Genomic DNA, 12,084 nt, shown 5'->3' with positions numbered 1-12,084 from the left:
AAAGCTTTATTAAAGTTGTCGTGTTCAAACAGGCATTGCATTCTCTCCTGTGAAATAGTGAGGCATAAAAGGGAATATATCCCATGGTTCTCAGTGCTGCATTCAGCTGCATGACTTCAATTTAATTATTTCTTATTATATAGCGGAAGAGCTATTCTACTCTTCCACACCCTAGCAGATGTGATTTTAGCTCATCAGTGCAGTCAAGCCATTTCCTTCCAATCTGTAAAGTTCTGGATTTCTGTCTGCAGCCTGTCTTCCCACCAGTAAAGTGAATGTCAATGTTAAACACTATTTTGGTGAACACTGCCTATACTGCTTCACACTGATCATACATGTACAGGTTACTGTATGGTGGCAGAAGCATAAACTTTGTGTCTAGAAGCAAAAAAAGCCTTTTAGACACCAGCAATTATGTTGCCATTTCTGGGACTGTTGCAAACTCTGATGATAAAGGGCAAACACAGGAGTACCAAACACTTAAATAACAAGAAAGTGCCCCTTTGGTTATCAGGGCATGATCCAGAAGATTTGTAAGTGGATTATATGCCCGTATCTTTGATGTGAATAAATCTATACTGAGAAAATCACCATAACATGGAGCACAGCCCTGGTGTATTATAGGAGTTTGTATTTGAGACTCAGTTTTATATATTCTAATTTTGAAGTTTTATTAGGCCCTTTGGTTTGAAATAGCTATGTTCTTTATTCTCTCTCAAACATATCTCCTTTGAGGGACTGAACAGGAAAAAGACTTTATTAAAAGTCAAAATGACAGGCAGATCACAGAAGGTAAAGCCTGCAGTGCAGTGCACTTGTACATGATCCTGTATTGACGTTGTAGCTGTGGATGGACAACAGCAGAGCAAGGCTTGAGGGGTTGTCCTGCTTCTCCCTGAACTACAATTGTCCCAGGGCTGCGAGGATTGCTAGCAGCAAGGGAAGCCAGCCTAGCGGGCTGGGTCCTGAGCAGGGCAAGCATCTGCAGTGCTGTGTCCCACTGCCTCCTGGCTGCTGTGTGCAAACAGCTGTCCTCAAACTACAGTGCCAATGGCAGTCCTGCTTCATTATCACCCATTCTACCTCACAGTAGTTTGTTATTATTATCTTGCCTGTGTTAAGCATGGTTTGTGTTGCAGCCTCTGGTGCTTTTTACTTGCAAAGTCCTTCAGTTCTTCTCAGACTTTCTTTATTTTTATGCTTTTGAAGAGACACTCGTATCCTGCAAATACAACATTTTCTGTATAAGTAGAGATGACGCAGAAGAGAAACATTTTCTCTTTGACTTGCTCAAAAAGAAACTGAGAATTACCCTCATAATGACTTTGATAGCTTTCTCTATCACTCCTTCTCTTTCTTCTGAACTTTTAGTTAGTAAGATTGTACTGTGACTTATATTAAAGACAACATAATACAATAAAGATGGGATATTAGGTACCTTGATATATAGCCTGAAGAAGTCAAGGTCCTCCTTCATGTGGGTTGTGGTGGCAATAGAATATAGGAACTTGCTGGGAGATCCTTGAGCAAAAACTGCAGTGAAAGGTCATCTGTCTATGCCATCATGTTCTTCATCTTGTGGTGTGTTTTTACCATGTTAAAGCAGAAGGGGCTTTTAAGCTGCAAGGAGAAAATGGAAAACCTGCTCTGCCTGGAAACTTGGTTGCAGATTCAGAGTTCCTGTTTTATCAGATGATCTCTTGCATCATTACCCAGATAAAATTAAGTCCAGGATAAACAGGATGTCAAAATAAAATGCTGCAACATTCAAGCATTACAGATGTCTGTGCAATCCATGGCATTCTTCCAGGAGCAGGACACAGACCTTTCAGGCCAAGAATGTTCTGGCCATAACACCTCAATGGTGCTCATGCCTAAAATCTCTATCACTCCAGGGCTGATACTGGGGCAAAATTATCAGTAAATTACTCTCTCCATTGGTCCCTAGTTTCTTCTTTGATATTCTTTCTTTAAACAGCAATTAATGCTGGCAGTATTAGCAGAGAATTTCCCTTGTTCTTAACATGTCCTTTGGGCACATAGGAAAGAGACAGCAATCTCACTTGCAAGGTTGCATTCTTATTTTCAGAGCAAAGCATGGGTTAGTGGGTTTATTTTTTGTTTGGTTGGTTGGTTTTGTTTGTTTGGGTTTGTTTGCTTGTTTGTTTGTTTTTAGAGTGAGAAATTTACTTAATTTTCTCTTGCAGAGATATTTTGAAGAGATAGGGAAATACCTGTAACATGTAGCCTCACATCTGAGTCATATCAGGGATTTACTTGACTCATAATCCAGTTCATAAAGACACCCTTATTTCAGCAATCAGAGTAAGTAAGATGCTTTAGAAAAACTGGTGCTATTAAACCATCATTGGAAACTAGTTTAACAGTTCAATGTATTTAATCTCATAATGTATATTCAGTCTTCAGTCAGTTGCATTTAGAAATTAAGATTTACAGAACTTGGCAGAGAATTCTATATAGATGTTGACAGCACTGCCAGCTTACCTGCAGGACTGAGCTTCACAGTCTGACTTGGCTTGATATCATCTCTAGATAAAATTGAGAACAAAAATGCAGAATTGATATATTGGGAAAAAAAAAATCTGGATGATAAAACCTGGAAAATACTTTGTATCATCTCTGGATTTTTTTGGTGTTTGTTTGGTTTTCGCTCTATAGTTTCTACAAACATTTTATCAGAAAGGAAGAGATTAGCCGGTTATTCCCTGGAGTGCTAAGGAAGTTGCCAAACATTCATGAGAACTTTGTCTTCAGGTTGTCTTTCCTTTTGATGAAGTATATTTTTTTCGTTTGTTTGTTTTTCCTCTCTCTCTCTCTCTCTCTCTTTTTTCTATTTTGTTTTATTTTATTTTAATTTTAGATCTATCCAACCAACTGATATTCTACTCTTGGTCAAGTTTGGCCCTGTCTTTTATACCATTTGCATTGTTGTTGTAGCTGTGTAGGATACAGCAGATGTGAGCAAATGTTGAGCTGATAAATGTACGGAGATTTGCCATGTGTTTTTATTATTCAGGCTTGTGGATGCGTCATGGGAGAGTGAAGGTTATGTACTTCATGCTTTGTCTATCTGCATTTTCAGATGCTGAAGAACAAGCCCAATTTGAAAGCTAGAAAATGACAGGATGTAGATAAAATGTTTCCCTTATGTTATCCAAAATTAATTTTTTCTTTTCCCCTTTTTTTCCCCCCACTAATGTAAGAATGAAATAATGACTGATACCATTATTCTCAATGCATGTCCAAGAATCCTCACATTTTTTACAGTACATGTGTTACTGTTGGTACAAATTCATGCTGAGTATAAGAAAACCTTGTATTCTGATACTCTCAGTATCCTTCATTCTTATTCTCCAAGGCATAAAATGCCTCCTAACAGCTTCACCCTTCCACCAGCCAAGAGGCTCTAATCCATATCAGTCAACTGTTTTCCACCCCAAAATTGGACAAGGAAAAAACATAGCAATTTGCCTGCGTCCACCAAGCAAATGATTGAGAAGAGGTAGAAAATGGGTTTAGAGTTACTTCAGGATTATATACAACTGTCTATTAGAACAACAATTTCCTTGCAAAATTGGAAACGATAACAAAGTGCTTGGTAGAGTTTATGGAATTTTGACAGTCTTTGCTTTTAAAGTAACAAAATCTTTACATTAATTTGTCAGTCTTTTTGGTGTATTACTTCTAATGGCCTAACTGCATTTTGAATACATTTGAGCTATAAGACTGCAATGGTAGTTGTCGTGATAAAACTCCTCTTATACTTCTGGAATACTAGTGAGTAAATCTTATGCTGATACTCTGCATGTACCAAATTTTCCCTCTGCTGTGCATATCTTTTTTTCTACTTCTGCATTTTACAACATTGGAGGAGTTAATTTATAAATATAATTATACTTTTTGACACTTGTAGAATTCACAGAATCACTGAAGTCACACTGAAGATTAATAACATAATTACTGGTAAAGCTTGCTTAGCTTGCTGAAAAGGTTTTGCATCCTGGAGAATACTGTTTGAAACATTTTCTAAAACACAGCTGAGCAACTAATTTTTAACCTGAAACATTTTCCCATACATTTTTGAGTTAATTTAACAGCCAGTCAATTTACGCTAATCTAGATTAATTGCTTTTACAAAAGGCGGGAGAAAATATTTTAAAATAGGGAAAATATTACTTGATAAAATTCAGCTAACAGACATTAGGCTCTGTTTTCTCAGTATATTAAAATAATTATATAAAAAATAAAGACAGCCAAACCTCTACATTTCACAAGGAAGAAAATATGCATAAAAGCAGATAAAAATAATGAAAAGGAGATTTACTAAAAGTTATTTTTTCTTGTCCTATTACATAACTTAAATATGTTTATAATTTCCTTATATCAAACCAAAACCTAAAACACTGAAGTTCTTTTTTTGTTTTGTTTTGTTTTTGTTTTTTTGTGTGTCTGGTCACATCCTTTCCATTTTGCAAGGGAAATGGTATGTACATGAATATCCTTATACTCAGGTCTCCTTTCAAGAAGCTGAAATTAGCTGCTTGGTTTTGTGTATTGTTTTCAGTGATTTATTCATATAAATCTAAAGTTTAAAGGAATATTAACAAGTTATTACACTGTAAAATGTTTGCTAGGGATAGTTTATATATGAAAGGAATTGGCCCTGCAGTTCTGTTTGAACCTTTGGTTTTTTTGAAGCAGAGCACAAAGATGTTCTGTGAAAGCCTTCTATGAGAGTCACTGGTCTTGTTCTGCAGGCCTCTGTGGTGCAGAGAGCATAAATCTCACTCTCATTTGTGGAAATACAACTGAAATTAGTGACTATATTAGTTATTAACTCTTCTATATTATAATATACAGTACTGTTTTCAAGGTGATTACTTTTCCGTTCTTCATTCTGGTAGAGTTTTTCAGAGTTCAGTTAAACAATTTATGTTTTTAAACTGTGTGTCTATTTCTGTCCAGCTGTGTTTTAAATCTTAACTTACTTTTTTTTTTTTTTTTCCATTTCACAGTACTTGGCCAATGAAAATAAGGAAGTCATCCATGTGTCCGTTATAGCCCTTTTCATGAGTTGTGTTTTTTAACTCAGAGCTGCAATGTGTAGGTGCAAACATGTTTAAGTTCTAATTTGAACTAAATACATATATATATGACATCCACAGTAATAACATGGCTTTCTGAATTTTGAGAAAGTTTCCAAACAGTAGACAAAGAGAGGAACAGTAGGTAAAACCACATTAAGGAGCTAGAATACATCAGGAGTAAGTCTCTGGAGAAAGTCAGTAATATGAATCTCTGCAAGCAGTTTTATAATTTAGAACTGATTTAAAAGGCAAATACTGAGCTGAGATATTTACCTGAGCTCTAATGCCCCTGCATGCCTTTTACTAGAGGGTGCTAGCTGATGCTCCAATTAAAAAAAACTTTGTTGGATGAAGTTTTCAACCTTCATCCTAGGATCTGGCATTACCTAAGCAACTATCTAAATTTGGTGGCTCAGTCCCACTCCTGAATTTTCTAACCTTGACCCAAGTTTATCTCTATCAATATTTGTATTCACATTTCTTACTTCAGGGACTGAGAAAGGACCCCCAATTTGTCAGAAACTCATGTGTACCTTTAGATACTACAGAAGCTTAACAAGGAAATTGTTTTCATCCAAGCAGAAGAGCATGATGTTGATCTATAAATAAATAAACAAATAGGCAGAAATCACACTTTGTAGAAGAAAAGATTACGTTAAGTACAATTCTAGATGGTACTTTATTTGCAAGTTCTTCCTTTGTTGCTCCAAAGTTTTGCTTGGCTAACAGAGACCCATAAACTAGTTTCTTTCACCCTAGGCTGGTATGTGCAAAACTGTAGGTCAAGAGAAGATTTTAAGCACTTTGGAACAGATTATGAGGATTTCTTTGCTGGATTGTAAGTGGGCTGCTTTATTTGCTTGTTTCTGCTGCAATAGCTTTACTGATCGGTGTGGAAGCCATAAGACAAAAGAGAGATTTCTACAGAATTGTAGATCTGTCTTGTTCTAAAAAAAAATAATAATAATAATAATAAATAAAATTAAAAAATATATATTTGTAAAAAAAAAAGAAAGGAAGAGGGAAGAAACAAAGCTCTAAATATGCTAGGAAAAATCTGTGTGTGTATCTGCATTTTCGTGATTTTTGTGATTTTTGAACAGCAGATAATGCTTTTGCTTTAACATGTTGAGTAATAGGTCAAATAAAAACAAAACAGCTGACATGTAGATTATTATAAAATGTCTGTTTGGATGCAGTTATTATACTTGTCTGGTGAGAACACAGCTCCCACATCTGAATGCCTATATGTATTTTTACAGTTCTGAAGTTTTCTGTGGGCACAGGTGCAGGCAGTGTCCCCGTGCCTCCCGGCCCATGTCTTCTCCCTGCTTGCTGGGGTGACCTGCTGGGTGTAGTCTTGCAGGTCAGGCTTCCTCTAATGTGACAAGCAAAACTCTGTGGTTTCCCCCTGAAAGGGCGGGAGCACAGGGAGAACTTGCACAGGGATCCAGATAAGTAGGAGCTCTTGAAAGGCCTCCTGGAAGGCCTCATTTACCTTATTAAGAATTGACCCAGAGCCTGCCAAAATCCAGAGTTTGAGTCTGTTCTTAAATCTGGGTGAGTGTCTTCTTGGTTGAAAGTGTAACTGGTATAGTATCAATGCACTTTATTGAGCTAAATCACAGAAACAAAAGTAAATGCAAAGATTTCTTTTTCTGGAAGGGTTTTTTGTTTGTTTGTTTCTAGTTTCTAATTAAAATGTTTAGTTTTCAGAAACTTCCTTATTTGTGTTCTGCAGTTATACTGCTGAGTAAGAAACAGGGGGTCTTTGGAAAGAACTGAGTACATTAGTTTTAGCTAACTGAATCTGAAAAGCAGAGCACGTGGTCTTTTGGCCTTGTTCTGAGAGCAACTCAGCCAGCATTTTGGACAGAAAGCTCTCTGAATATCAGACCCAGGAAAAAAATGCCGCAGATTATTAGAAATGGGATAGATGGGAGCAGGCTTTACTGGAAACACTGGCTAAGCTTACGTTGTAATTGCTGTGCTGAAGCAGTAAACAGCTGCTGATCCTGTGATCTTTCTGGTGAAAAACAAGCATTTGTTGTAGTTATTTTTCAGATGTATGTTGTTGTTTGCATGGCATTTCAAGTGTCCTGCTTGGTATTTATATTATTAGCTCAGTGTTCTACATTACAATAAATGTGTTTACTTATTACAGAAGTACTGACCCTTAAAACATCTGCTTCTCAGCTGAACATCCACAGCTCAGTGGGTGTGGGTAGCTTCTGTTAGCCACTCTTTCATAATATTTTGCAGTCTTTGGCAAGCACTTTGAGTCAGATTCTGACCTCAGATGCACTCCTGTACAATGGGAATAGCTGCACTTGAGTCAACAGCATTCTTCTAGTTTTATGTCAGTGCTAACTGAGGTCAGAGGATGTTGCAGTGAGTGGGCCACAATCTAATTTTTGCCCGGTGGAGTTCTTTACTCAAAAGACATAAACTGGTGGCTTCAGATTGATGTCAAAGTAGCTCGTACTTTTCTAGAGACTGATAGCAAACAATATGGCAGAAGGTTAATCAAGTTATCTTGAGGAAAAAAATGGTTCTGTGTCTATCAACATCAGCACGAGAGACTCAAATGCAGCCTGAAGGTTTTTGAAGAGTGATGGCTGACCAGAGGAGCATGCCTTTCAGTCCTGTGCTATCTCTGGCCTCTACCAATACCCAAGAAATGTCTCAGAATTCCTCCACCTTTAGGAGGGGAGGAAAGGTCTTCAATTGTTTCATAACCTGGGGGATAGACTGGGGACAACTCTTATCATAATTTCATACAGTGGGAAGAAGACTATATTGAAATCTCTGTGGTTGTTGTAAGAAATAGGGAAACGATCATTTAAGTGTTTTGGCATCTTAGTAAAAAGTTACAATTTTCCTGTTTCCCCTTATTTCCAACCTTTTCTTAGGTGAATATTTTTCAGCCTGGTATCCCTTTTTCCCATCCCAAGCAATTTGTCCATGATTTGTGATCCATGGCTTCTCTGCACTTCGTGCCTGCAGTCCTTCTCTTCCATCACCATCTGCCTGTTCCAAGGCCAGGGGAAGAGCAGCCCCATCTCAGGCCTCCCCTCCTCCTGGTTCGCTGCTGCCTCCTCTGCCACTAGGCCATGTGAGAGGGGAAGATGCTCAGAATTCAGAAAACACAACATTAGCAGGCAAGATGTCATCAGTATTCTACTGGTTGTGATTAAATGTGATTAAAATATTATGAGGAACCACTCATCCTCTGCAGCTTATCTCAGAGCACAGCCTTTAGCATATCCTTAACTCTTTATGCAGTAAGAGGAAGGATGGGATGGATGGTCTTTTTCTTCCGTGCTTGCAGGGCATCTACCACTCTGGGTCTTGTCAACAGCAAAGGAACTTAGCCATTATGATCATACAGGCAAGTAATAACACCAAGCAACCCTAGTCCATGCAGGTTGATATCAGCTGGAATTCTGTAGTGGAAAGTGTCCAAAAGTAAAGATGTGGGATGAACTTAATATACACACCATCCCCTAGAGGTTTGTACTGCAGCCTGCAGACAGGTTAATTGAACAGTCCTTTTCCATAATTGTCTGCCCTTATGGATACCACCTAGTAATCACTATCATAACAATACAAGCTGGAATTTGTTTGTAGATGAGTCATGGCTTAAACAATATTGGTGATATATTTTAGAAAACAAGTCTTACTCTAAAATAGGAAAATATATTGCAAAACTGTTTAGCAGCATATCCTTTGTAGATTGCTGGGAAAATTAAGCAATTCTGCATTTCTGTTCATTGCTTTATCACCGCCAAACTCTGTTTGTTTCCCAAGTGTGTTTTATTACCCCTTTTAAATGGATTATACTATTACATTTTTCTAGTACATAGATTAAATTTTGACAACACTGTTTACATGAATGGAATGGGCTCTCCTGAAGAACTTCAGGTTGTACAAAGTGTTTAAGCTAGATAATGGCTTTCCAAATCTAAATGCAGTGAAAGTTGGCCTGTGCAATATATGGAAACCTCTTGATATGGTTAATTTGACATAAAAGTAAACCATATTCACACCCTGAATGAAACCACTTGCTAATGAAAAGTAATCAATGTTTCATCCGCAGATTCTTTCTGATGTGGATGATAGTTTTGATATCTCCAGGCTGTAGTGTTTAGTATGCTTCCTTGCATAAAGGAGGAAAACTCTCGATAAAGCTATTCTGATGTTGTTGATATCCTGTGGAAACTGGTGATAGAGCATGGAGAATGCAGCAACAGATGGCGTAGCCCCACACGAGGTCACTAAGCTGTGGAAATACAACACTGCCAATCTTGAAATTGAAAACAGGTGGCAAAAATTTCACTTGGAGACTTGGCATCTGTAAGTAATCAGTTACTGTAAGAGCCTTGGTCAGGCACAAATTAACTTCATTGCTGATTGCATTTTCAATAAGTAAAGGAGAAAGCAGCTGTATTTATTTAGAATCACAACACAGGGTAGAACTACACAGAAAGTATTTGGAACCATTTCAGTTGGGGGGGGGGCGTAGGGGGACATTAGCAGCATTTTTTATTTTTTTTTCCCCCTAGTATTTTGGTTGAGAAAACATGTTTTACAACAGCTACTGGGATCAAGGATTCTTCTTAGAATTTTCAGCCTGTTTCTCACAATTTCTACATTGCTTTCCACTTCTAAAAAATGTAAATAAATAAACAAACACAGGACATCTGCATTTGATTTGGGGAGATTTAATTTCCAATAAGGAACTACAAAAGTCATTTTGACTACAACTGAACTATACTAACAGGGCATGTTGTGTTTTTGAACTTTGTTCTTTCAGGTAAACCCTCCTCCTTTCCACAAATAGTAGCTGTTGAACTGAAAATGAAGGTGCCTGACAGTGACCCCACTGATGACTTCCCTAGCAATTACAGGGACTTTCAGAGCAGGCAATGTGTCAGTGGGTGCTGTTCTGAGGAAATAAAGATTAACTGGGTTACTTGTATGTCAAGTTGAAGTTTTGAACAGTTTCAAAACGTAGACAGAATTTGTTAATAAGTTGGTATTGTAACAGAAATTATTGTATTGGCAGTCAGCCTACCCAAAATGTACATGTATACATAATACACAAAGGGGGAAATAATCTTTTGTTGTTGATCACCTAGAATATTCCAAGTTTAAAGGATTTCAAGTTTGTCAGAGGAAAAAAAATGGTTTTGTCCAAGGTGTAAATTAATCCAGTAATGTTAGAGCCAGAGCAACCTTCAGAACTGCAGTATTCAAGAGGATTTAAAAATTGGTGAGGTGATCTCCTCAACCTGATGTGTATGAGGTATATACATTTGTGAGAAGGTAGCAGTACCTATTTCCAGTACTGTGAGAGTCCGTTACAGCTGAGTTCAACTCTGTTTTCCAAGGCTGGATGTCTCAGAGAGGCTCCCATCTCCAGTGAGCCACCATGCCATACAGGACATGGTTTGACATCAAAAGGACACTGAACATCAATAAGTCCACTGAAATCATTAGATCATCAGGAAGTTACACACTCATATTTTCCTATGAGAGGGTGTGATTATAATTCTAAGTTTTAAAGTGTGTATGAATAGTTCTATAACATCAGGAAGAAACTAGCTTACTTAATGAGAAGAACCAGAAGATGAAGAGTTGGTGGATGTCTGTGGGGACATACTTCAGGATGGAATGATGCTCACAAAGTGCTAGTAGGTCACCCCACAAAAATTATGCCTCTTATGAACCTTAAGTTAGGTACCTAAAATATGTGAAAGTCTCATTCATGGTGTGGCCAAAGTGTCTGGTAATATAAAACATTCACAAATTCATGTTTCAACAGAGATGTTGCCTTATGGGCCTAATTCACAGCCCATTTGTCATTACATAGATCATTACCATTTTTCTGCCAACAGAATATTATTCCTGTGACAATTGCATCAATTGCTTACATGGAACAATAAATATCATATATTCTTAATGTGAGTTTAACTTTTTAAATATGGTTTAATAGCTGAATACAGAAGAAGCAGCATCCTTGGACTATCTAGCTCTCTGCAGACCACCAGCAAGTATTCTGTGAACCACTGCAATGTACAATATATGTCTTCCAGATAATTTTGTGATATTTAAAAATATCAATTTCTTGAATATATAGTGCATCTTGCAGTAGAAGAATGCTAGAACTCTGTCTTAATGAGTTTTCTAAAGCCTAAGTTTTCTAAGGCAATGCAAGCCCTCTCCATGACTACAAGATTTATGGTATTGCTGTTATATGTTAGATATTATCAATAAATCACTACCTTCTTTTTCATTGAATCCAGTCATCCCACTGGACTCAACATGTACAGGTATTTCATTCTAGTCCTTAAGTGCATGCAAACCACTTTGCTATTTTGCCACTGCCTTGACTCATTCTCATATTTTTTCTTAGTGATTTATGTCACAATTATTCATAGAACAGTAAGTAACAAATTATAATATACCTATAGACTGTTGTGTAGATTAAAACATCTAAGTTCATTGTCAGTAGGTTTGAAGACTGCCCAAGAAGCCCAATGATGTTTCTAAGCACTGCTAATGTAACACGTTTCTGAAGTTAAGATCAGATATGAAAGGTCCTAATTTAAAAATTTTAAAAACAGAAATAAGATGCCTTTTCTGATACTGAGAAGATACATGATAGCCAAATAGAGTTCAAGCTTGTTGGGTTGCTTATTGGAGCAGTGACTTCCTGACTATGTGCAGAGCTCCATGCAGTCTTATTCTCCCCTATGCTGTTTCATCTTCCTCTGAGAGGTCACTGAAGAGTATAACATCTAATTTCAGGCAATAAGGTTAAGAGGCAGCAGGCAAGAAGGGCCAAAACCTGTGGCTGAGGTTAGAACACCATCTGCGCATGCAGCAATGTCTCTTCTTCTCTGCTCTGCTCCTCCTCTTCCTTAATTGCAACCAGGCTGAACAGAAAGGATTCAATGTGGGTGACCAGGTT

At 37.4% G+C, this 12,084-nt stretch overlaps 1 protein-coding gene and 1 long non-coding RNA gene across 2 annotated transcripts in view; one reads left to right on the top strand and one right to left on the bottom strand.

Moving 5' to 3' along the window:
• Positions 1-1,550, bottom strand: part of LOC308190197 — a 41,037-nt gene extending 39,487 nt beyond the window's left edge. The window contains exon 1 of the long non-coding RNA XR_013946996.1: positions 1,439-1,550. This is a non-coding gene — a long non-coding RNA (uncharacterized lncRNA). The remainder of the gene's footprint in view (positions 1-1,438) is intronic.
• PLXDC2 (plexin domain containing 2) overlaps positions 1-12,084 on the top strand; it is a 268,291-nt gene that overhangs the window by 99,031 nt on the left and 157,176 nt on the right. The window lies entirely within an intron of this gene.

Source organism: Anser brachyrhynchus (genome assembly GCF_964034855.1).
Source record: "Anser brachyrhynchus genome assembly, chromosome: 2".
NCBI lineage: Eukaryota > Metazoa > Chordata > Aves > Anseriformes > Anatidae > Anser > Anser brachyrhynchus.
Note: the sequence above shows the minus strand (reverse complement) of the source record. Positions and strands in the feature narration are given on the sequence as shown.